The sequence below is a fragment of the Protobothrops mucrosquamatus genome, unplaced genomic scaffold, assembly GCF_001527695.2.
Source record: "Protobothrops mucrosquamatus isolate PMUCROS unplaced genomic scaffold, P.Mucros_1.0 scaffold195, whole genome shotgun sequence".
NCBI lineage: Eukaryota > Metazoa > Chordata > Lepidosauria > Squamata > Viperidae > Protobothrops > Protobothrops mucrosquamatus.
Window position 1 is genome coordinate 182078 of NW_015386551.1, and position 22590 is coordinate 204667.

The following is a 22590-nucleotide window of genomic DNA, read 5'->3' on the forward strand; positions in this document are numbered from 1 at the left end:
AACTCTAATTCGTATTCACCCAATTTTACACAAACCCATTCAACATGCATATAGGGATGCTCTTGTGATAAACTAAAGGCTGCTATGCATAGGACAGATCATTAGTTTTAAATGATAGATTCAGAAACATACATGTTTTGCATGTACAGCTGGTCCTCGACTTACAACAATTTGTTTAGTGACCATTCAAAGCTACAACAGCACTGAAAAAAGAGACTTACAACCATTGCAGCATCCCCATAGACATGTGATCAAAATTCAGAAGTTTGGCAACTGACTCATATCTACAATTGCTGCAATGTCCCGGGGTAATGTGATCACCTGTTGCAACCTTCTGACCAGCAAAATCAATGGGGAAACCAGATTTACTTAACAACTGTATTACTAACTTGACAACTGCAGTGATTTACTTAACAAATGTGGGAAGAAATGTTCTAAAATGGGCCAAAACTCACTTAACTGTCTCACTTAGCAACATACATTTTGGGGTTAACTGTGGTCGTAAGTTGAGGACTACCTATATTTTGCCATAGATATATGAATAATGATAAGTTATTCTCAGTGTGAGGATAAAGCAGTCTGAATTCAGTTTTCATTTTACTTGCATGAAGCATAACTCCAATTTGTAACATTTAAAAGAGCCCAAAAGTTCAGGAGTGGCATCCCCAAAATAAATTCCACTTAGCTTGAAAACTCACATTTAAACCCCCCTCACCCATTGTATATGCCTCACCTCAGCAGAGCCTTAATTACAGTCATACCCCTAACTCATGTTTAAACACATCTCTGGGCTTCATACAGAAAAGGAGAGCATGAAGGACCTTCTGGGTGACCTTTCCGTTGCTGTGGAGATAGAGAAATCACTGAGGCAACCAACCTGCTCCTCCCCTCCCAGCATCCCTTGACAGTCACCATCTGCTGCTGGGTGAGTAATGGAGCTTGCCAGCCTGGCTGCAACCCCAGGTTGACCAACCTAACTATTCTGGCCAACACACAGCATCTAGACTTGGCATTCCAAAATATTCGAGTTCCTCCTTAACATGCAGAAGTCAGAGGAAGAAAGTTAGCCGTGTTCACTCATAAAGCTAATACTGGGTTCTAGTTTATATGAAGATTAACAACAAAAAAAACTCATGTAATTTTCCTCTACACTGGATCAGCCATAAAGATTTGAAACTTATGCTTCTTTTAGATTTGCTGCATCTAAAAGCTATATGAAATGATTTGCTGGAATAAGCTAATTCTTTTAATGATGGCTTGAAGTGGACTTATTTTAGGAAACTATTTTGTTAGCCTTGTCTATCACAAAACATACCTTATTAGATTTCAGGAAATTATTAAAAAGACTTTTAGGAGGTCATTTGATTTATAGTTATTACCATCTGTTTTATTTTTTTTACTTATTCTATGATTTCATCTGTGGTTTAATTTGGGGGTTACTTATTGTTTATTTTATATCACTTACTTGTACATATTAATAATGGAACTATAATCCACCCAGATATTTTTGAATGAGGCAGATAACCCCTCCCCCAATAAATAAATAAAATAATCTAAAATGGAATCAAAAGCCTCCAAATTCCTTGTGACTATCCTTGGAGAACATTTACCCTCATAATATTAAAACTTGATAGAGCAGGTCAGCCAGTGGGATAGCATTTTCTTATAATTGTAAAAAAATCCATCCAAGGAATAAAGACCAAAACTTTTTACATTAGCACAGCTTAATAACAAAACAACAAGTTGCATTAAAATGTTCAGAATACTTTCCTTTGGAAACTCACTGTCTTGCTTGCTTCTACTCTGAGGCAAAGTTTATGCTCAATATTAAGTGAATATGTGGTACTGGGCAGCATATATTAAACATATATTTTGTGTGCACATGTATGTAAACTTTAAAAAAATACAGCTGGATCTAGTGATAGATTTCCATATGTTATGCAGTAAACTGACAATTATGATTCTTAATTTAATAATAATAATAATAATAATAATAATAATAATAATAATAATAATAATAATAATAATAATAATAATAATAGTTGGAAGGGATCTTGGAGGTCATCTAGTCCAACCCCCTGCTCAGGCAGGAAACCCTATGCCATTTTGGACAAATGGCTGTCCAGTCTCTTCTTAAAAACTTCCAGTGTTGGAGCATTCACCGCTTCTGGAGGCAGGTTGTTCCACTGGTTAATTGTTCTGTCAATTTTCTGATGACAACATTTTCATTTCTCCCATCCCAACGTCTACTGTTGCAATGAACAGAAAATGGAGATTGCAAAAGTGAATTTATATTTGGAAGGATTGTATATTCTGCTGCTTGACATTCAAAACTAATTCATGAGTTCAGAATACTTTAATTTTAAATGCCTACCTTTTGAACTAGGATACTTATCAATATTCAGTCATTGACTGAAATGGTCAGCCATAAAAATTTGAATGAATGAATGAATATGTTCTGGGACTCTAGTGAAAAAGAATTATCCATCTTTGTCATGGAAGGAGTCTACCTCTTGCCATACTCTGTAGTACTTACAGTTATTACTTCTTGTAACAGAATAAGACTACTTCTACACTTGAAAATCTCTGAACACAAATGTATAGGGTATCTAAAAAGCAGAGGCCGAAAAATCTACAATCTCAACTGTGATCTCATAGGCCAGAGGTCCCCAACCTTTTGAGCACCAGGGACCAGTTCCGTGGAGAGAGGTTTTTCTGCGGACCGGAGGGGGCGTGGTTTCATGTACTGCATGCATCCCGCGGATGGGGCTGTGCTTGTATTGCAGTGAGTCTTTGACCCTTTACGTATGGTAGGAGAGAAAGCTGAACACCTTTCATATGCGCTGTCTCCGACGTATTCTCGGCATCACCTGGCATGGCAAAGTCCCAAATAGTGCAGTCCTGGAATGTGCTGGAATTTCTAGCATGTATACATTATTGAAAAATCAACGTCTATGCTGGCTTGGGCATGTCGTGAAAATGGCTGATGGTCGGATTCCAAAAGATTTCCTGTATGGAGAACTAGTGCAGGGAAAGCGCCCCAGAGGGAGACCTGAGCTGCGATATAAGGATATCTGCATGAGGGACCTGAAGGCTTTTGGAATGGACATTAACAGCTGGGAATCCTTGACCTCTGATCGTTCAGCCTGGAGGCTAAAGACGCAGCATGGCCTTCTCCAATTCAAAGAGACACTTGTGCGGCAGGCTGAGGCAAGGAGACAGTCCCGGAACCAGCGAAATCTGGGGGCTGGACAGGGGACAGATTGTATCTGCCCTCAGTGTGGAAGGGACTGCCACTCTCGAATTGGCCTTTTTAGTCACATCAGATGCTGTTTTAGGACCTCTTTCCAGAGCACGATACCATAGTCTCTCGAGACTGAAGGATGCCAATGATGCATCCCGCGGATGGGGCTTTGCTTGTTTGCGCAGACAGGCTTCTGGCATACCATGGACCAGCGGCTGGGGACCAGTCATAGGCAATAGTGCTATTTCATGTGGCATTTATATTTCATCTGCCAAAGGTCCAGCCCATCTATTTTTTGAAGTCAAATATTTTGCAGGTCCACATTTTCATGTATATTTATCAATACTTAAAAAGTATTTCTCACAATATGTACCTTTCTATATCCTATGTTCACTGTGTATTATCTGATCAGATAACTGTATTGAAAAAGCAAAAGCATACCAAAAAAATAATTGCAATCTTTGTTTGCAATCTTTAATTGCAATCAGTTTGGGACGTATAAAGTGTATCAGATCATATCAAAATGGGAATATAATGAACTTGCTTCCCATCCTTTTCTGAAAGTTTTTTAGTTTTCCCCCTCCCCATTTGGCCTCCTGCCTGCTAAATCCTTTAAGTACAATAACTTGGTGATACTTTATAAATGCGGGAACTTCAGTTCCCCAAATCTCTCAGTCTGCCTGGGCATTACTGAACATTCTGAAACCTGCACATTGGGAGATTGTCAGGACCCACTTCAACTATTCACCCAAGAAAGCAGAAACAGGCATCGTCTCAAAAGGAAACTTTTATTAGGAACTAGTGATAGCAGGGAATTCAAGGCGAGATCTGAAGAAAGGCCTGCATGAATGATATAATTAAGCAAGCAATATGCCCCCTCCCACCAAAGTCATAACGTCTGTTTGAAATCCAGCCAATCCACAGGTGGCCTGGTGTGCGGTTAACTGGCATGGTAGGCAGGCATCTCAAGGTCTTCTCCAGCTTTCGTTTCCTTGTAACTGTCTCCCAGATAAGGAGACACATTCCATTCTCAAAAGGAGGAGGCCAGACAAAAAAAGGAGAAGGTGAAAGTTAACACTATGAATCCTCCATGCACCCCCTCCCCCAACAAGAATGGCAGGCCCCAGAAGGATAGAAGAAAGGAGAGAGCGGATGAGGAGTTTTGGGGTCTGACAGAGATATTAGGTTGGAAAAGGCTGTATGAGACCACATTACCCACAACAACTCTAATCTCTTTGCTTCATCACTACCTAAACTGGTCTGGTTGTCATAGGCTGCTTAATTCCATTACAAGAACAAAATGTTGGTTTAATGGACAAAAAATGGCTTTTGCATCAGAGAATCAAAATATACTCCTTCATTCATTGCCAAAGTACCACCTAACATCTTCATTTATTTTGTTCTTTTTTCCCAGCAATTCAAAAAAGGATTTCTATTCTTGTATGTTAGTACATAGTACACACTTCATTACATAGGGAGCAGACAAAGAAAAATTATACTGATGAAATAGATGAAACTGGTTCAGAAGTACAAACAAAAGATCAAATCAGGTAAAGTTTCCTTGTGTAGAAAGGGCTCCATTTATTTAGAAGAGTAGTATAGCAGGGAGAAAGTATCATATCTTTTCTTTTCTCTCTACAAATAATGTATGAAAATTGTATTAACATGTGGCAACATTTTAAATATCCCCTACCATAAAACTTGGATAATACAGGTAATCAACTTATGACCACAATTGAGCCCAAAATTTATGTTGCTAGGTGAGAAATTTGTTAAGTGACCTTTGCCCCATTTTATGACTTTTTTGATCACATTTGTTAAGTGAATAACTGCAGTTCTTAAATTAGTAATGTGGTTGTTAAATGTATCTGTTTCCCCCCCCCAATTGACTTTGCTTGTCAGAAGGTCGCAAAAGGGGATCATATAGCTCCAGGACATTGCAACTGTCATAAATGTGAGTCAGTTGTCAAGCATCTGAATGTAAATCACATGACCATGGGGATGCTGCAATAAATGTCAAAAATGGTCATAAGTCACTGTTTTCAGTGCCGTTGTAACTTCAAATGGTCACTAAATTAATTGTTGTATGTCGAGGACTGCCTGTATTGACCTATTCGGTCTCTTTACTCTGATGCATACTGGTTTAAAGTTGTTTTTTTTTAAAAAAAAACCAACTGGATTTGAAGATGCACAAAAAATATCTATGGAAAACGGGATGTCTGGGTGTGCTGAAAATATTTTTAACCATGTGGCTAACATATGCAGTTTGCAACTTCAATGGAAATCTTTTGTTATGCAAGTGTTGGATGGGTGGGTAGCAGCTGGTATTCAAATTACCTCGCTGAGCCACTGTGAAGTTCTACCCCTTCTATACCTTTTATCTAAAGTACCTACTGCAACAAACCATGAAGGAAAGTACCTTGTTCATCATTGCAGGAATAGGGCTGAAATTACAGATATGATATTCAGAAAACATGTTATTTCGGTATATGGTTCCACATACAACCGAAACAAATAGAACAGTAACACAAACCCAGAAAAAAAACACACAAAACTTCAGTTCCACAGCAAATACAGTACACAGAAGAAATATTTTGGTAACAAAAAGTTCAATCAATCAATTCCAACTTTGCAAGATCTTTTTTTTCCCCGGGAGAAGTTGAAATAGACTGATTGATTGAACCTTTTTTTTTTTTTTTTTGCACACTGCAGCGGAGGCCTAAAACGAAAAGGTTTTATAAAACACAGCTGAAGGCCTAGGACTGGAGCGACGGCATGCGTGCCCACAGAGAGGGCTCTGAGTGTCGCCTCTGGCACCTGTGCCATAGGTTCGCCACCACTGGTTTAGCTGGATAAAAGTGAATTGTAAAACTGGTTGTGATTCACTTGAGGAAAGATAGAAAGATGGGATAGTGTCTACATAGATCAGATTAAAAAAGATGCCTTAACAACTAGAAATGACATTAATCCCTGAAGGCCTTCTTGTAGTAGCATAGCCCCAAGACAAACGGAACCATTTTTATTTATTTAGTAAACCAATTTATATATCTGCCTATTGCCATTCAGCAAATACTGCACCAAGAAATAAGGAAAAGCGCTATTAAGGTACATGAAACTGCTGGGGGAAATCAGCCAGTATGGGGGCTGGCATCCCATACCTAATTATTTATCTCCACACCTAGCTGGTGATACTGTGGTTCTGTTGGCCAAGTACTTGTAGGCTTTAAGACACTGTTTGGGGAGGAACCAGCTTTGGCTCAATCTTGGCAAGATGAAGAGGCTCTGGATTTTTGCCCCCCCCCCCCACACACACACCCAGATGATATTTCATCTTTGACTCTGGAGACTGGACAGTGTTGTACTCCCCCCAGGTTGTGAAGCCTTCTTGGAACTGCTGAAAGGACTGTGTTGTAGATTGGAGATAGATGATGTTGTATCCCTCCCCCTCTGTTGAGAGAGTGCTGTTCAATTTTGACATGAATGGCCTCTTTGACCCCTCTTTCAAACCAGCGGTCCTCTCTATCTAAAATGTGGACTTTGCTATCCTCAAAAGAGTGGCCTTTGTCTTTTAAATGCAGATGGACTGCTGAATCTTGTCCTGATGGGTTTGTTCTATGTTGTGCCATCCATTAATGAAGTGGTTGTTTTGTTTCCCCAATGTACAGCTCTGCACATGTTTCACTGCATTGTACTGCATATACAGGTTGCTCGGTTGTGTCTGGGTGTTTTATTCTTGGCATGGACATGTTTCTGCCTTAGTGTATTCTTGGGTTCAAATTGTGGGTATACGTTGTGCTGACTGAAGATCCTCCTTTCAGATATTCCTGCAATGTATGGAATGACAACATTGCTTTGTTTATTGTTTTCTTCTTTGTCATTCCATACGTTGTCATCTTCAGTGGCCTCAACAACTCTTTAAAAGAATGCAAATGACCAGCTGTCTGCAAGGAATATAAATCCTTCCATTCCCCACCATCTAGTCCAGCGGTTCTCAACCTATTGGTCGCGACCCCATTTGGGGTCGATCGCCCATTTCACAGGGGTCGCCAAGCAAGGCTGTCCGCCATTTTTTTCCTCTTTTCCGGTGGGTGCCTTACCTCCCTGGGGCTGGGCCAGATGGTGGTCGGCCTGCTCCGTCTCTGCCGCTTGACAGCTACGCCTCGGCTGGCGCAGGGGGCGGAACCACGCATGTGCGGCGCTCCCGGGCAGGGAAAGTCCTTGACTTACGACCGGCTGGGTAGCCCTCGACTTACGACTGGTTTAGTCCTCGACTTATGACCAGTTTAGTCCTCGACTTACGACCAGTTTAGTCCTCGACTTACGACCGGTTTAGTCCTCGTCTTACGACCGGTTGGGGGTCGCGGCATTAAAAAGGTTGAGAACCACTGATCTAGTCAGAGCTGAAGAAGCTTCTTGGATGAGAAGTGAAACGTTTTCAAAGAAAATCAGTAAAGTCCAGTTGCCTCTTGGATAAGCACCATGACCTGGATGACTGAGAATCTCCGTAGACGTTTTTAAGGGATGTTGAACTATAATTAATTTTCATTACAATGAGCTTTTACCACCAATATACAGTGTGCAAGGATGCTTTCTTTATTAGTAAGCAACTGCAATAATAAATCCAATACAAGATATTTACTTTGGCGGTTACTTTAAATTGTATTGTTAAGAACAAATGCTTAGGAGAGCCCAATGTCAAATTACTTAATACTATATGTTATTATATAAGGTATAATATTTTTAAAAAATGTGTATCACTGACTACTAAAGTCCCTTAATCCATAGGCCAGTTGAGTTGCAGGGCAAATATTTGCGAATGCACAGAGCTTATTTGGGCTGCATATTGTTTATTTATTTGTTTATATTTCTAAACCACCCACCTCCCTAATTTTTATTATTTTTTTACATGTAGTCCTCAACTTACGACAATTGAGCCCAAAATTTTCTGTTGCTATGCGAGACATATGTTAAGTGAGTTTCGCCCCATTTTACAACCTTTCTTGCCACGTTTGTTAAGCAAATCACTGCAGTTGTTAAGTTAGTAACATGGTTGTTCAGTGAATCTGGTTTCCCCACTCACTGATGTCAGAAGGTCGCAAAAGGTGATCGCATGACTCTAGGACACTACAACAGTCATAAATATGAGTCAATTGCCGAGCATCTAAATTTTAATCACATGACCATGGGCAGGGGTAGGCAACCTCGGCTCTTTTATGACTCATGGACTTGGCATTTTTATCCACCTATTGAGTCCTTTCCAAGGATCTGGGATACCCTGCTTACTATCATGGCATCAATTATCAACATAGAGAAACTATTATTTCAAAAAAGTAGCTAGAATTAAGTGATAAACATGTTACAAAGTTTCAATGATCCAGTCCTATAAATCTCTGAGTGATAAAGGAATGAAAATTCCTAAATTTTATTATTTTTTCTATGTATTTAGAAACATAAAAAAATATTTTATTTTTTTATTTTATTTTTTTATTGGATGATGGACTTGAATTTATCACAAGCATGTTTAAACTCCGTTACTGATGACTTGACACACTACCTCTGCTGGAAATTGGTTACAAGCTTCCACTACTCTTGCTATGAAATAATACTTTCTAACATTACTTTTGAAGTTCCCTCCTGTCAGTTTGAGGTTATGCCCCGTGTTTTTGGTTTTTGCTTAATATTGCCGTCTAGAACTTTATTCACAGGTTCGCAGGTTTCAATCATGTCTCCCCCCCCCTTCTCTTCTGTCCTCCAGGCTGTACATACTCAGGTCCTCCAATCTCTCCTGATATGTTCTGTCCCTCAGACCTTGCACCATTTTTGTTACCCGTCTCTGGACTCACTCAATCTTATCAATATCTTTTTTTAAGTGAGGTCTCCAGAAATGGACACTGTATTCCAAGTGAGATCTGATTAAAACCCTATATAGTGGGTTTTTCTGGTGATGCATTTAGTGACGCATCCCCAGAATTATGTTTGCCTTCACAGCTGCCTGGCCACGCTGTTTACTCATTTTGCAGTCATCTGTTATGAGCACACACCTAAATCCTTTTCTTCTGTTGTTCTAACACTGTACCTCTAATACTGTAGCCTGCCAGACAATTATTTTCCCCCGAATGCATTATCTTACATTTAGAAACAATGAAATGCATTTGACATTTTTGACCAATTTTCCAGCAATGCCAAATCGTTTTCTATGTTACAAATATCCCCAGGAACATCAAGTCTATTACACACCTTTGTGGCACCAGCAAAAAGACGGATATTACCTAACAACCCTTCTGTTATATCACTATTTCTTATCAACCTTTTTCGTTTAATAAAATAACAGTTCTGAATTTAAGAGTGTAGAGTATGGTAATATATTTATTTAAGTAATTGTAAAAGAAACAGATGGAAACCAGAATGTAATTTCAAATGCAAAAGATTCCAGCTCAACATTTCTATGATCACTAAACAGCCACTGAAGTCTTTCAGAATTCTGTTTGCGAAGATGTAATTAGGCATGGTCTTGTCATGGGTTTGACTGACAACATTTTGGAATCCCAACCCTTTGTCTAACATTAGGATATTTACACCTCCTGCTACCCATAAATGGAGTTTAGGCATTCAAGAATAATAATCAATATGTATCATTTGGTCTCTTACACCAGGGGTCCCCAACCCCTGGTCCGTGGACCGGTACCGGGCCATGGCATACCAGCAACCAGTCCGCACAAACAAGCAAAGCCCCATATGTGGGATGCCGGCAGCACACAAAACCACGCACCCTCTGGTCCATGGAAAAACCTCTCTCTATGTAATCGGTCCCTGGTGCCCAAAAGATTGGGGGCCTCTGTCTTACAGAGAACTGTAAGTTCTACAAAATGTATGGTAGTATATTTTTAAAAAAACCTCCAAAAACCTCTATTATGCTAATCTTAAAATAATTTGTGTTATTTTAGATTTGATACTACATCCTAATTACGATACTGTTGCATCATGCAATAAGGCAAAATTGTGATGGGGGAAAGTTTTCTGCTGAATTATGTATCTTACCAAAGTAAAGCCATTAAATTCAATTGAGCTTTCACTCATGTAAAAATTCATAGGATTATAGTCTAAGGCTATAAATTTCTACAGCTAGTGTTACGATAATTTGTTTAATGATTATTTGAAGTTACCAAAGCACTGAAAAACTGACTTATGACCTGTTCTTGAACTCACGACTGTTGTGGTGTTCCTGAGATCACATGCTCAGAATTTGGGTTGTTGACAAGGTACTCTAAGTCTAATCTCTCAAAGTTCTAGTTCTGTATATCTTTATCATTTAAAAATAATTGGAAAACATCTGGCTAATAATCACAAACCAATAATCCTTCCAATATAAAACCTGAAGACTTAATTACCTGCCAGCATAGTAAAATATAAAAGGTTATATATTCAGCCACAGAAGGCTAGAACAGCTCCATTTAAAGAGTGCATAGTTACTACCTACTTTCCAAATTCAGTTAATCATCTGCTATCATCATTTTTCTATTTTTTCCAAAAATATCCTATCTTCCAAATAAATTAACCCTTAAGTAATCTGCCTTTAAGTACCATTGAAGGAGATGGCTGATTTAATTAATGGAGCATTTTCTTCTGTATAGCTGGAAGTGGGTTTCTCTTTAGATTGTATGATTCAGTGGTGGCGAATCTATGGCACGGGTGCCAGAGGCGGCCCTCTCTGTGGGCACACGTGCCATTGCCCCAGCCTCGCCTCCCCCCGTGACCCCTCCTCTCCAGCAGTCCCCCTGAAGGAGAGTCACCCCTGAGCATGGCCCACGCAGAGCAGCGCAGCCAAGGACATGGCAGCCAGGCAGCGTAGACAAGACTCTGCCCTCACACCCCATTGTGCACAGTTGATGCTGCAGGGCGCGGGCAGAGGGCGTGACCGCCATAGCGCTGCTGGGCTGCCTGGGCGATCTGCGGCGGGTCCTGGAGGCAGTGAGTGGCCCTGCGGGCAGGGGATGGGGGGTGAAGTGGGGGCGGGGCAGGGGGTGAAGCAGGGGCGGTGCCAGTTTTTGGGCACTCGGTCTCTAAAAGGTTCGCCATCAAAAGGTATAATTCTTTCACTGTGTACTCTTTGAATGATATTTGTCAGTTGATCAGCAGACTGTTGTGTAACCATCAGTCCCACAGGTTGGTACTACCACTGTGTTTAAAAAAGAAAGTGATAGATTGTAATTTAATGTCAAGGGCCAATATCCATTAGAATAGTTTCCAAAAGCTACCAAACAAATCTGCATTAAGCAGGGGCAAAAGATAAAACTTTTCCTGAAAACCTACTGCCTCAAACCTAATCAAAATTGTTCTGGTTTTGCCTCCTTTACACTAAGCTTTATTCATATAGATATTAATCAGAATAGAGCTGGAAGGGGCCTTGGAAGTCTTCTAGTCCAATTCCCTGCTCAGCAGATGACCCTATACATTTCAGACAGGTGGCTGTCCAGTCTTCTCTTAAAAACCTCCAGTGATGAAGCACTTACAACTTCTGAAGGCAAGCTGTTCCACTGGTTAATTGTTTTCATTGTTAGGAAGTTTCTCTTTAATTCCAGGTTGCTTCTCTCTTTGATTAGTTTCCATCCATTGTTTCTTGTCTGTATATGGGTATACAGAGACAAAATATATACCGTATACAGGTCTGTACATGGGTATACCGAGACAAAATCGGAATTCACATCTGAATCAAGATCAAATCAAACCAAACTACAGTCTAATCTTCCTGTAAATAATGTCCAATTTTAAATATTCTTACTATCTGTTGCAATGTCCTAAATCTTTCATCCTTTCTTTGCAAAAATGTAATGTGTTATATAACTATGCTTAAAGTTGCAGCCTATGTCAGATTGAGTACCACAAGATTTATTTCTAGTAAATCTCCACAGGACCACTGTAATGATGTTAAGAAACTCAACTATTCTCCACTCTCCACCAACATTCAAATAAAGGATATGTTTCCATTGTAAGGATATCCTGAAGCAACTTGTAATTATCATCCGCAATAAAGCAGAGAAATAAGAAGCCTAACAAGTGATTCTTACCTTTTAAAAAATGAAAAATATTTCCGATCTTAGAATGTATTACACTTCTTCCTCCCTCCCTCCCTTTCTTTACAATCTTGACTCTTTAACATCATAACTACCCAAAGGGCTAGATTAATCAGAAAAGACATTGTCAGCTCCTACACTGTTACCTCTAGAAAAGAAATTATATACAATAATGCATGTCTCTCTGTTGGTTTTCCTAAACATATTCCTACATAATAATAAGTTGAGAGAATTAAGCAGCAGTAAGTAGAACAACTAGAAATGATTCCTCCATATCAAGGAGCTAAACAGATTAATATTGTTGCTCTACCTAAAAATAAAAATCACAACGGATCAGTTCAAAGATTTATCTAGCCCAGCATTCTATCTTCACAGAGGCCCACAAATTGCTCTGGAAGAACCCACAAACAGAACATGCTGCCAACAGCATTGTCCCCATTTTGGTCTCTCTAGTACCGGAGACAAAATCTCTATCCCTCATACTAGGTAGCTAGCCTACCTAACTTTTTCAAACTGTCTATGAGAAGTTATACCTTACATCTTGTAATAGCAAATTCCACTTCAATCATGTGCTGTTTGAAGCAGCACTTCCTTCGTTTTGACTAGAATTTCTTACAATTCAGTTTCACTGGATGATCCCAAAGTTCTAGTATTATGAAGTAGTGGACACCCTGCTTTGCTAAACTCCAACTGACTTTTATTGACATATTAGAACATTCTGCTGGACCCATTGTTGACTCTGCATTAGAATGAATACTGACACCCTGCCTCTGAGATATTATTGCTTTCCAACACTGCATCTATCATCATATAGTGAGACTAACAATTCATATGAGAAAAGACTCCTTAGGTAACTGCAACAAGTCACCAAATCTTCTAAGAATACGTATTCCCCAATTTTTCATAATAGATATGTATATATGGGTAAGGTCTAAGAATTTTGCAAATTCATCTATCAGCCTTCTTGCTGTTTCCTTAATATCAAGCTGAAAGGTGTGCAGAAATTTCATTCCACTCTGCCATGCCTTAAATCCTATTTGTTTAAATTATCTTTTCTCCTAAGTGCCAGAAGATTTGCAAGGAACACGTAAAATAGTGTTAAGAGTAGAAAGTGAGTTCTGTAATCTTGCCTATGCACACGAAGTAGACTATTGGTGCTTGGCATCTAGGCTTCTTTCAGGTAAAATGTGGATATGCAGATTCTATATTATTTCAAAGTTGAGCTCCAGCAATAAGGGTTAGCAATATTATGTTAGACCATTTAGGTTAGAACTTTGATACTACCAATTCAATATGCAACTAGTATAACTTTTGTTTAATCCTAGAAAAAACTATCATTGTAATCTCATTTTAACACTATATCAATGCTCAATACCATGGCCTAAGTAACCAGTAGTCTCTAATGTTCAAAATTAGTTAATATATAATAATCTCTAAGCAAGCATGTTTCTAATATGGCAAGGTTTCTGTAAATGAATAAATCAAGATACAAGGAACTGCCTTCCAACCATACTTAATATACATTTCAACTCATTAATTTCTTCATTGTTAAAAACTATATTCAGATTCAAGGATATTAAACAGAATTGCTGACAATGCTCTTCATTATTTTCCCCAAGAGTTGCATCTATTATAAGCATAAAAATATGGGGCCATTTGCTTCAAATCTAGAAATGATGAAGCAAGTTCAGCAAAGCGTGAGACTTGGTTAAGAAGGCCCCTCTGTATAATCTGGCAGCAATGCCAACAGACACTTATTTAAGATACAAACTCCATTTTATCACCAACCAGTCCTGTTCTTCTACCTGAGTGAAATATCTGGGAACTGGAAAAACCTGCAACCTCAGCCAAGTACTGAGATGTTATTCTTATTTACAAAGGAAAAAAAAACAGGGAAGTGAGGGGAAAGGGTCTGAGAGTTGTAGAAATGGTTGCAAGAATAGATTGACAAAGTGAAATGGAGCTCTCTCCAGATAAACAGAGCTACCTCACTACAGTTTGTGATTGCTATACTGCTCATCTCTAAGGTGGATTTCTTTTTAGGATACCAAGAACCTGCCTTTCCTGTTTGGAAGTCATCAAGATCTCTAGAAGTTGCAGGGTCAAGCCCCACCTTGTTGCCTATTGGCCAGCCATCTCATTCAGCCCACTGATGAACTACACACCTCAATTGGGAACTTTTAAAGTTTGTTCCTGGTTTTTCAGTCCCATTCCTCCAAAACAGAGTATCCACATCCAAAAGACTCCCAATATAAAGTTACATTCCCTGCCCTTCCTGTATTTTCACTTCCCTCTCCACAATCCAACTTACAACTATCTTCTGAGAGAAGAACTTGCATCCATACCCACCAATTCAAGAGGATGAAAAGAATCTAAAATGCGTAAGATCGGAAATAGCAAGTTCTTTACCAGAAGATCACTCTCTCACACACACAAACACATACAAACACACAGAGCACAGGACAGAACACACACATATATCTATAGCCAATCCAAACCCATTAATCCGAAATCTTTCAGCATTCGCTTGAGCCCCCTGTTGCCTTTCTCTCTTGCATAGCTAACTTGCAAATCCTCACATGGATCTGGGACCAATTGCTACAGCAGCAAGAGATCCACTGCTGGGGAGAAGCCATTGGAAAGTGAAGCCACGACCACCGACCATTCCAAGCACCCCGGGACTCCGCACCTTTCCAAACCTAGAAGCTTACCTGAGGAGAACTGCCGGAGCGGTGCAGATGTGGCGGGGCAGGGAAAAAGGTGGGAGAACGCAGGACGGAAACTCAGAACATCTCTGCCCGCGGGCGCTTTACTCCAACCCAGCCATGGGGAGAGAAAAGTTCGAAATGAAAATAATAGAAGGGGAAAGCCGAGCTGCAACTGGACGAGGCAGGAGCGGAGCGAGGGGACCGCCGAGAGGCCTAGCTATGCGAATGGCAGCCGGAGGAAACAGGAAGGCTTCGGTGGAAAGGAGGAAGCCCGTCCTTTGTTTGCCAGGTTTTCCCTGAACAATGGCTGCTGCTGCTGCTGCTGTCTCAGGCCCTCTGTTGGGGTATGGAGGAGACTCTGCTATTGCACACTCGCTCGCTCGCCCTCGCGTACACGCGCGCACACGCACACACACACACCTCCCCGTGCCTTTCAGAAAGAGGCCCAGAAGCTACCCAAGGAGGAGGACCTCCCTCCCTCCTCCCATCTCTCTCCTCCGCTCCAGGGGCTGCTCGGATCGCAGGAACGAGGGAGGGATCTGCTATGCCAAGGCTCAGAAAAACAAAAGGGAGAGACAGTGTCCGACGGAAAGAGGTAAATCCCCGAGGCGGAAGGGAGGCAACGCAGCGGAAAGACCAGAGGAGAGAAGGCAAGGGCAGGAGGTGATGCCAGCCCTTGAAAGGGGAAACGCTTCCTGTTGTAAAAGTAAGCCCAGCTGCCTTGCAAAACAGATCTTGCAACTAAAAGAGCCCGAAGCTTCCCCACCTTGGAAGAAACTCTCGGACTGTTCTCTCGCTCCCCCTCCCCCCCCCCAAAAAAAACCACAACCCCGTGATTCAAGCAGGATGGGAAAGCTTCAGAGTGTGTGTTATATTATGGCGTCTGAAAACGCGACGAAGGAAACAGAACTTTGCCATATCTGGGTGCTCTCTTGTCCTATATATCTGCAGAAATAAAGCCAGTATTGACTCGGTTACAAGGGTGGAGAAAAGGAGTGAGATGTATTTGTTCAAGGCCACATTTGTACTAGGAAGCTTCATACAAAAAAAACCCCAAAACCTACTGCAATCAGAAGAATGTGTACTAGCAAGCAAATCCCTCTGAATTTAATGGGAATTACGTCTAAGTAAACATGATGAAAGCCATGATGAAATTGGTAGGGTCATTACTATTAATATAAAAATAGAAAGCTAATTCTATAAAAACTGAGGGGAGAGAGAATTGTGGCAAACTTGTATCTGATCACCCCAGATCCTTTATGTGTGGATGTTTGAGGTTTAGAATGAGCCAGAAGCTTGCATAACAGCAACAGAAAATCATAATTGTATCCAGTTATACACAGATTGGATATTAATATGCTAATAAATTTTAAGATCATTTAATGGTTCCATATCAGGAGTCCCACATATGGGATTGGATGAGTTCTTTATATAAAGTCTTTATATAAAGCGTTATATAAAGCTTATATAGCTCTGTCTTCCAATAAAGGGCAAGGAATATAAAAGAAGCTACCTCAACAGATAAGGTCCCTGCTATTTCCCCCAAATCTGATATGTACCCTGAGATTATTGCTGTCCACTATTTAGTGGTAGGGTTTGCCCTGCACTAGACTCAACTTTGCAATTGACTTTTAGAGCTAGAGGCTGAATTGCCAATTTTCATATATATCACCAATGCGAGACTCCGACAACTGCTTTTCCCAAGATGGTATCCTCAGATTATTTTTAGACTACAATTTGTAGACTTCCTATTTAGCCTGTAATGATATAGAAATAAAACAGGTGAAATAGGTGAAGAGAAGGACTAGGGGTGACATGATAGCACTGTTCCAATATCTCAGGGGTTGCCACAAAGAAGAGGGAATCAAGCTATTCTCCAAAGCACCTGAAGGCAGGACAAGAAGCAACAGATGGAAACTAATCAAAAAGAGAAGCAACCTAGAACTAAGAAGATATTTCCTGACAGTTAGAACAATTAATCAGTGGAACAACTTGCCTCCAGAAGTTGTGGGTGCTCCAACACTGGAGGTTTTTAAGAAGAGATTGGACAGCCATTTGTCTGAAATGGGGGTTGGACTAGAAGACCTCAAAGGTTCCTTCCAACTCTATTATTGTTATTGTTAAATATGGCTATTACAATGGTTAAAGCTTCTGCTTTTGAATCTTTATATCTAATATAGATGCCAACAAGATAGGGCCATTGTCAATAAGCAAATTACAAACTTAGTCTACAACAAGACAAGCAAAGTCAATCACGGAAGCCAGGTTTGCCTAAAAACCGTGTGATTCACTTAATAACTGAAGTGACTCATTTAACAATTGTGGCAAAAAAGGTTGTAAAATGAGGCACAGCTCATTTAATAACTGCTTTGTTTAGCAATTGAAACTTTAGGCTCAATTGTTGACCTGTTTATATATTTATGTACGTGAACATAGACTGATTACCTTTTCCTGTTAAATATCCTGAAGACATCAAGGCAAGGTGAGAACACACACACTTGTAGATCATGCTATTGTTTACATCTTGATTGTTGGTCTAGTCTTAATCTTGAAGGCTAACAATCAAAAATAATAACCCAATCTAGTAACCAAGGAACTACTAACTCGGAGAAATGAGCTATCAGTAAACAACTGCCTAACCAAGGAACCACCAAGACCGCTTCCACTAACAGTGACAGGGGAAGGCATTAGTATATAAAATAAGTGCAAAACAACCAAGAGAGCATCAATTTGCATTTGTTTTAAAATATTGTGAACTTTTTAAAATTAATGTATTTCTAGGTTTACTATAATAAAGCAAATCACAGGCATCCAATACAAACTATGAAATAGTAAATGAAAAGATGTAACGTAGTGATGTCAGAACAAAAAGCCCTTCTTATCATGCTTGCATCCAACTGTCAGACACAAGTCATATGGTTTGAGTAGCAACCATATGATGAAAGTTTTATCATTTGTCCACGCTGCCTTCCCCCCCCCCCCCATGCCTATGAGACAAATCTTCAAATTATGGAAGGCGTCAAGTCCTTGATTAGCTTAAAGTAATGGAGACCAAACAAAAATTATCATATTCTCATACCATAATCTCAGTTTAGGGGTTAGCAAACATGGTGTTTTAAACACTAGTTCAAAACAACAAAATAAAAGGAGAAAACATAATGCTGCAGGAAAATTTACTCTATGTATTTTGAGCAATTGTATTTGGCTAAAACTAAAAGTGTGCACATTTGTTTTTTTTCTCATGAAAGGATTTGGATCTTGGATTTTATGTGCTGAAATACTGTATCATACATTCATGCACACAAATACAATTTGGCCAGAGTACTAAACGTCAAACTACCACTGGGACAAATAAGACTATGCTCTTTGGAACAATAGAACAAAGATGGTTCTAATTATCAGATCTAAGCTTCAGAACTCAGATCACAAATTTTCCAAGACTCAGTTGGTTTCCAGGAGTAATCACCAAATGTGGGTCTGTAATATATAAAAATAGTCTTACATGATTGGTGTATCTAGCTTAATATTCCATGACAAGTACCAGTTTCAGATGCATTAGATTAAAAAGAGGCAATATAATCCCAAATTCCATTTTTCTGCCTCCCTCTGGATGAATCAGATTTTTCTGGTGTAGTGCCAAAAGACAGTGTCGTTTATTTTGGAGAGATAATGAAACGATTGTATACGTCCCTAGAATGGCTTTCACTTATTTTTTAAAAATAAAACATATCATTCAGAACATCCCCGTAGGTGGAAAAAAAGAGAAAATACCATAAACATACTACAGACCACTTACTTTGTGTCATTATCCTGCATGCTCTACTACAGTCTCTGCACTGCACCTCCCCAAAACTCATCAACCCTAAGGAAAATCTAAAACATTGCATTCAATTATCTATCCTGTCTGTATTCATTTAAAAAATCTGGTCCTCTCAACCTTAGACATCAACTAAATTCACACAACATGCTACCTTATAGTTAATCATTGTTTGCTAAATTATTTCCCTTGGTTTGCAAAGTACATGAAGCCATAAACTATCTAACCACGTTTTAGCTTAGCATATTGTGAGAACCCACCATCCTAGGCAAAATATTCTAATTATCTTGCTTTAATGACGGTTGAATCCTATTTTTCTGCAAAACAAAAAACAACCCCCCCCAAAAAATTCTACACCTTCTTTGAAATTAATTATACCAAAAATAGACAACAGATGATACAGATTATATTCTTTCCAGACCCGACCTGGATGCCCAATGGTCAGCACCATGGAGTTTGAGTCCAAAACATCAAGCTTATTGCTTAACAAAGTAAATGTTTGTTTACACCATAATCTTATGAGAACATGTTTTCAAAAATGTTCTTCTTAATTCTACTAGCTGATCATCTGATATGGCGGGATATAAAAATAAACTAAGTATTCTGCATAATACTCAGATATTGCAAATAACTCACTATAGAGCTAATTAAGCTGAAGAGAGAAGACTAGGAAAATAATCAAGGTCATATAATTGGGATGAAAAGCCATAGCTGCTACCTTATTCTCAGATAAAGTGGAACATAGAATTTTAGTATAGTAAACAAAGGCAGGATTAGACATTCCCCCAACTGCTCCTATGCTACTAAGTGAAATGCAAAACAGTGTACTTTAAAAAAAAAAATCTCTAAAAGTTAAGGTGATCCAAATTTAAAAGGCTAGCAGCAGTCTTTTTACCAATTTAGGTTTGCAAAAAATACTTGTTACAAGTAGATGTATAGCAACAGGGTAAACTGTTCCTTCTGGCAGCAACAAAGAGATTGTGGATCTGTCATTTGGCATAACCAGCTGCTATGGTTGCAGTGATGATGACTGGGAAGTGTGTTGGTCCAATTATGGTTCACTATGATAGCAGAGACATGAGTCATCATTCCCCAAATGCTGGGTGGCATACTTTGTGACAGAATGATGAAGAGCCATGGAAAACTCAGACGGACTAGTTACAATCCAAATTTTCAGATAAACCTAAAGTTCAGTGATGACAATGACCAGGGCTTTTTTTGTCATAGAACGCCCAGAATGGAGTTCCGGCCCCTTTTTTGGATGGAACCTTGTAAGGTAGGCAAGGCGGGTTGTATGAAGTGTGTGAGTTCCAGCACTTTTTTTTTTTTTACACAAAAAAAGCACTGACAATGACAATACAAACTTTTACAATAACCTTTCTGAAGAAAATCCCTCCTCCCTCATGAATTAGCTGGTGTCATTCTAATGTTACGTAGTGATAAGTACCAATGAGATAATTCAGGGAAATGAAATACCTCAGCATAGAGGTATTGATAATAAGTATTTCTTAATCTAGTATCTATTCAAAATTCATGCTTCCTAATTAAAGTGAACATTTACAGTTCTTTGTTGTAAAAATATTAGAAATTTGATATATAATGCAGAATACTTACAAAAAATACCTTGTTACAAACCCTCCTTCTCTCCTTTCCACATTTATGTTGCTATCATAATGAGAAGGATATCCAAGTTAATCTAAACACCAATGTTAATTTTATTAGAACTGAAAATAGTAAAATACTAGAAAATAGTAAAATAAATTACAACACCCCTAATGCTAGAAACAAAAGTTATAGTTACTATGGCATTTCTAATTTGCAAACTATGTTATAGGCTTTATTGAATTTGCTATCAAAATAACCCTGTGAAGCATATTAATATTTTATAGTATACTAATAGGACTGACTGAATATTTCTGATCAATGGTTCTGTGACAGAGATGAGATGAATCAAGATTAGATTCCACCCTAGATACCACATGAAACAAATAGTTGCAATAGCATGCATACATCTCTCTCTCTCTCTCTCTCTCTCTCTCTCTCTCTCTCTCTCTCTCTCTCTGTGTGTGTGTGTGTGTGTGTGTGTATCCATGTCTCTAGGAAATAAATGAGGCAAATGGCTTCTATGGGAGAGCACACAGCTAGAAGTATAGTGATCCATACTAATTTGTCATTGTGTAAAAGAGAATTCCTTTCACCCCTTCAGCATAACTAAAACAAATGTCAAAATTATTCTGAAGGTATTTGGGAAAAGGAAAGAAACTCTGGATGGGCTAGACCTGGAAGAATTTGGTCAACTATTATAGTTTAAGTAAACTTAAATCTGTTATTTCTTTTCTTTTCAATCCTAGAAGCAACACAGAGGAAATGGAAAATATGTACTGTACAAGCACCAGAATAGATCTTATTCCCTAGCCTTTCTTCAATATGGCTGCTTTCAACACTTAGTATTTCAAGCCTACAAAACTAAACACCATTCTGGTTGGGAATTCTGAAAGTCGTAGCCTAAAACAACCAGTTACTAAGCTGAGGAAAGCTTTGTGAAGGCATCCTAGATACACATCAGTCTGGCAGCTATGTGACTTAGATGCAGACCGACTGATATGCAGTAACTCCATCTGATTCTGGCCATGGTCAATAATTTAAGATGCACTGGATGAATGCTGAGATGGATCAGGGTGCATCTGGCAAAAGTCCCATTAGTCCCCAGTAGGAGGCACTGAGGTATTCTTCCCCAAAACTCTGTATTTAGAAATCTTACAGTACCATGACGTTACACATCCTCTTCACAACCTGTTTTCCTTGTTATCTTTTGGAAGGAAGCTTCATGGTATCCAAAGTAGAACATCCAGATTCAGTCACAGTTTTGTTCCATATAGCATCAACTTTGTGAACTCTCAAGTTTCCTCCTTCCGCTATGTGTTCAAAATGGACAGTGATTTATATGTGTATATATCATGTGTATGTATATGGATATGTATGTGTATGTATATGGGTACACATATATACTTTCTTTTGAGGCAACAGAATTTTATTTTTAATGTGGGCCAGCATGCTCACAGTAAAAAATGACAATAGAGGTTATCTTATCTTATCTTATCTTATCTTATCTTATCTTGCTAATCCAGCCCAGCCCCCTTTATACCTGCAGCTTTCTTTTCAGTCCTATTGTATGTCCTGGTTCATCAGGCTTTTTACTGCACACTGTGCAGCTAGCAGTGCTGCTCTGGGAGACATAAATCACATGGACACAGTTTTATGGCCATTGATCCAACCACGTAGCAGTGGATGCCACTCTCAGACAAGCAGTATTTCCTCTTATTATAAGAGACACAGCTGTTCAGAAACTCAAGCCTTTTTTTGCAGGTGCCCCTCTCCACTTGCTAAGATTGGAATAGCAATGGGTTACTATACTCTGAGAAATATGAAGAATGCAGAAAATTAAATTAAATTAAATTTGCAAACCATATGCACAGAATTCAGGCTTGAAGGTATCAGGAATGAAAGATCAAAATTGTTCTGGAACCTAATTTCCACAGAAAACATCAAAACAAGTATCAGACTGATAGCAAATCCTTACCCTTGCTTTCCAACATTTCTTATAATTCTGCTTATTCACAAAGGAGAGCATTACTATCTGTGAAGCAGGCAGGTTTGCTCTGTGACTTACTAGAATAATAAACTGGAAGCAGGGAAAACTCTGCAGGTGTAGAGGCCATTGCTGAGCAGGTGCTTCCTGTCATTTGTTTC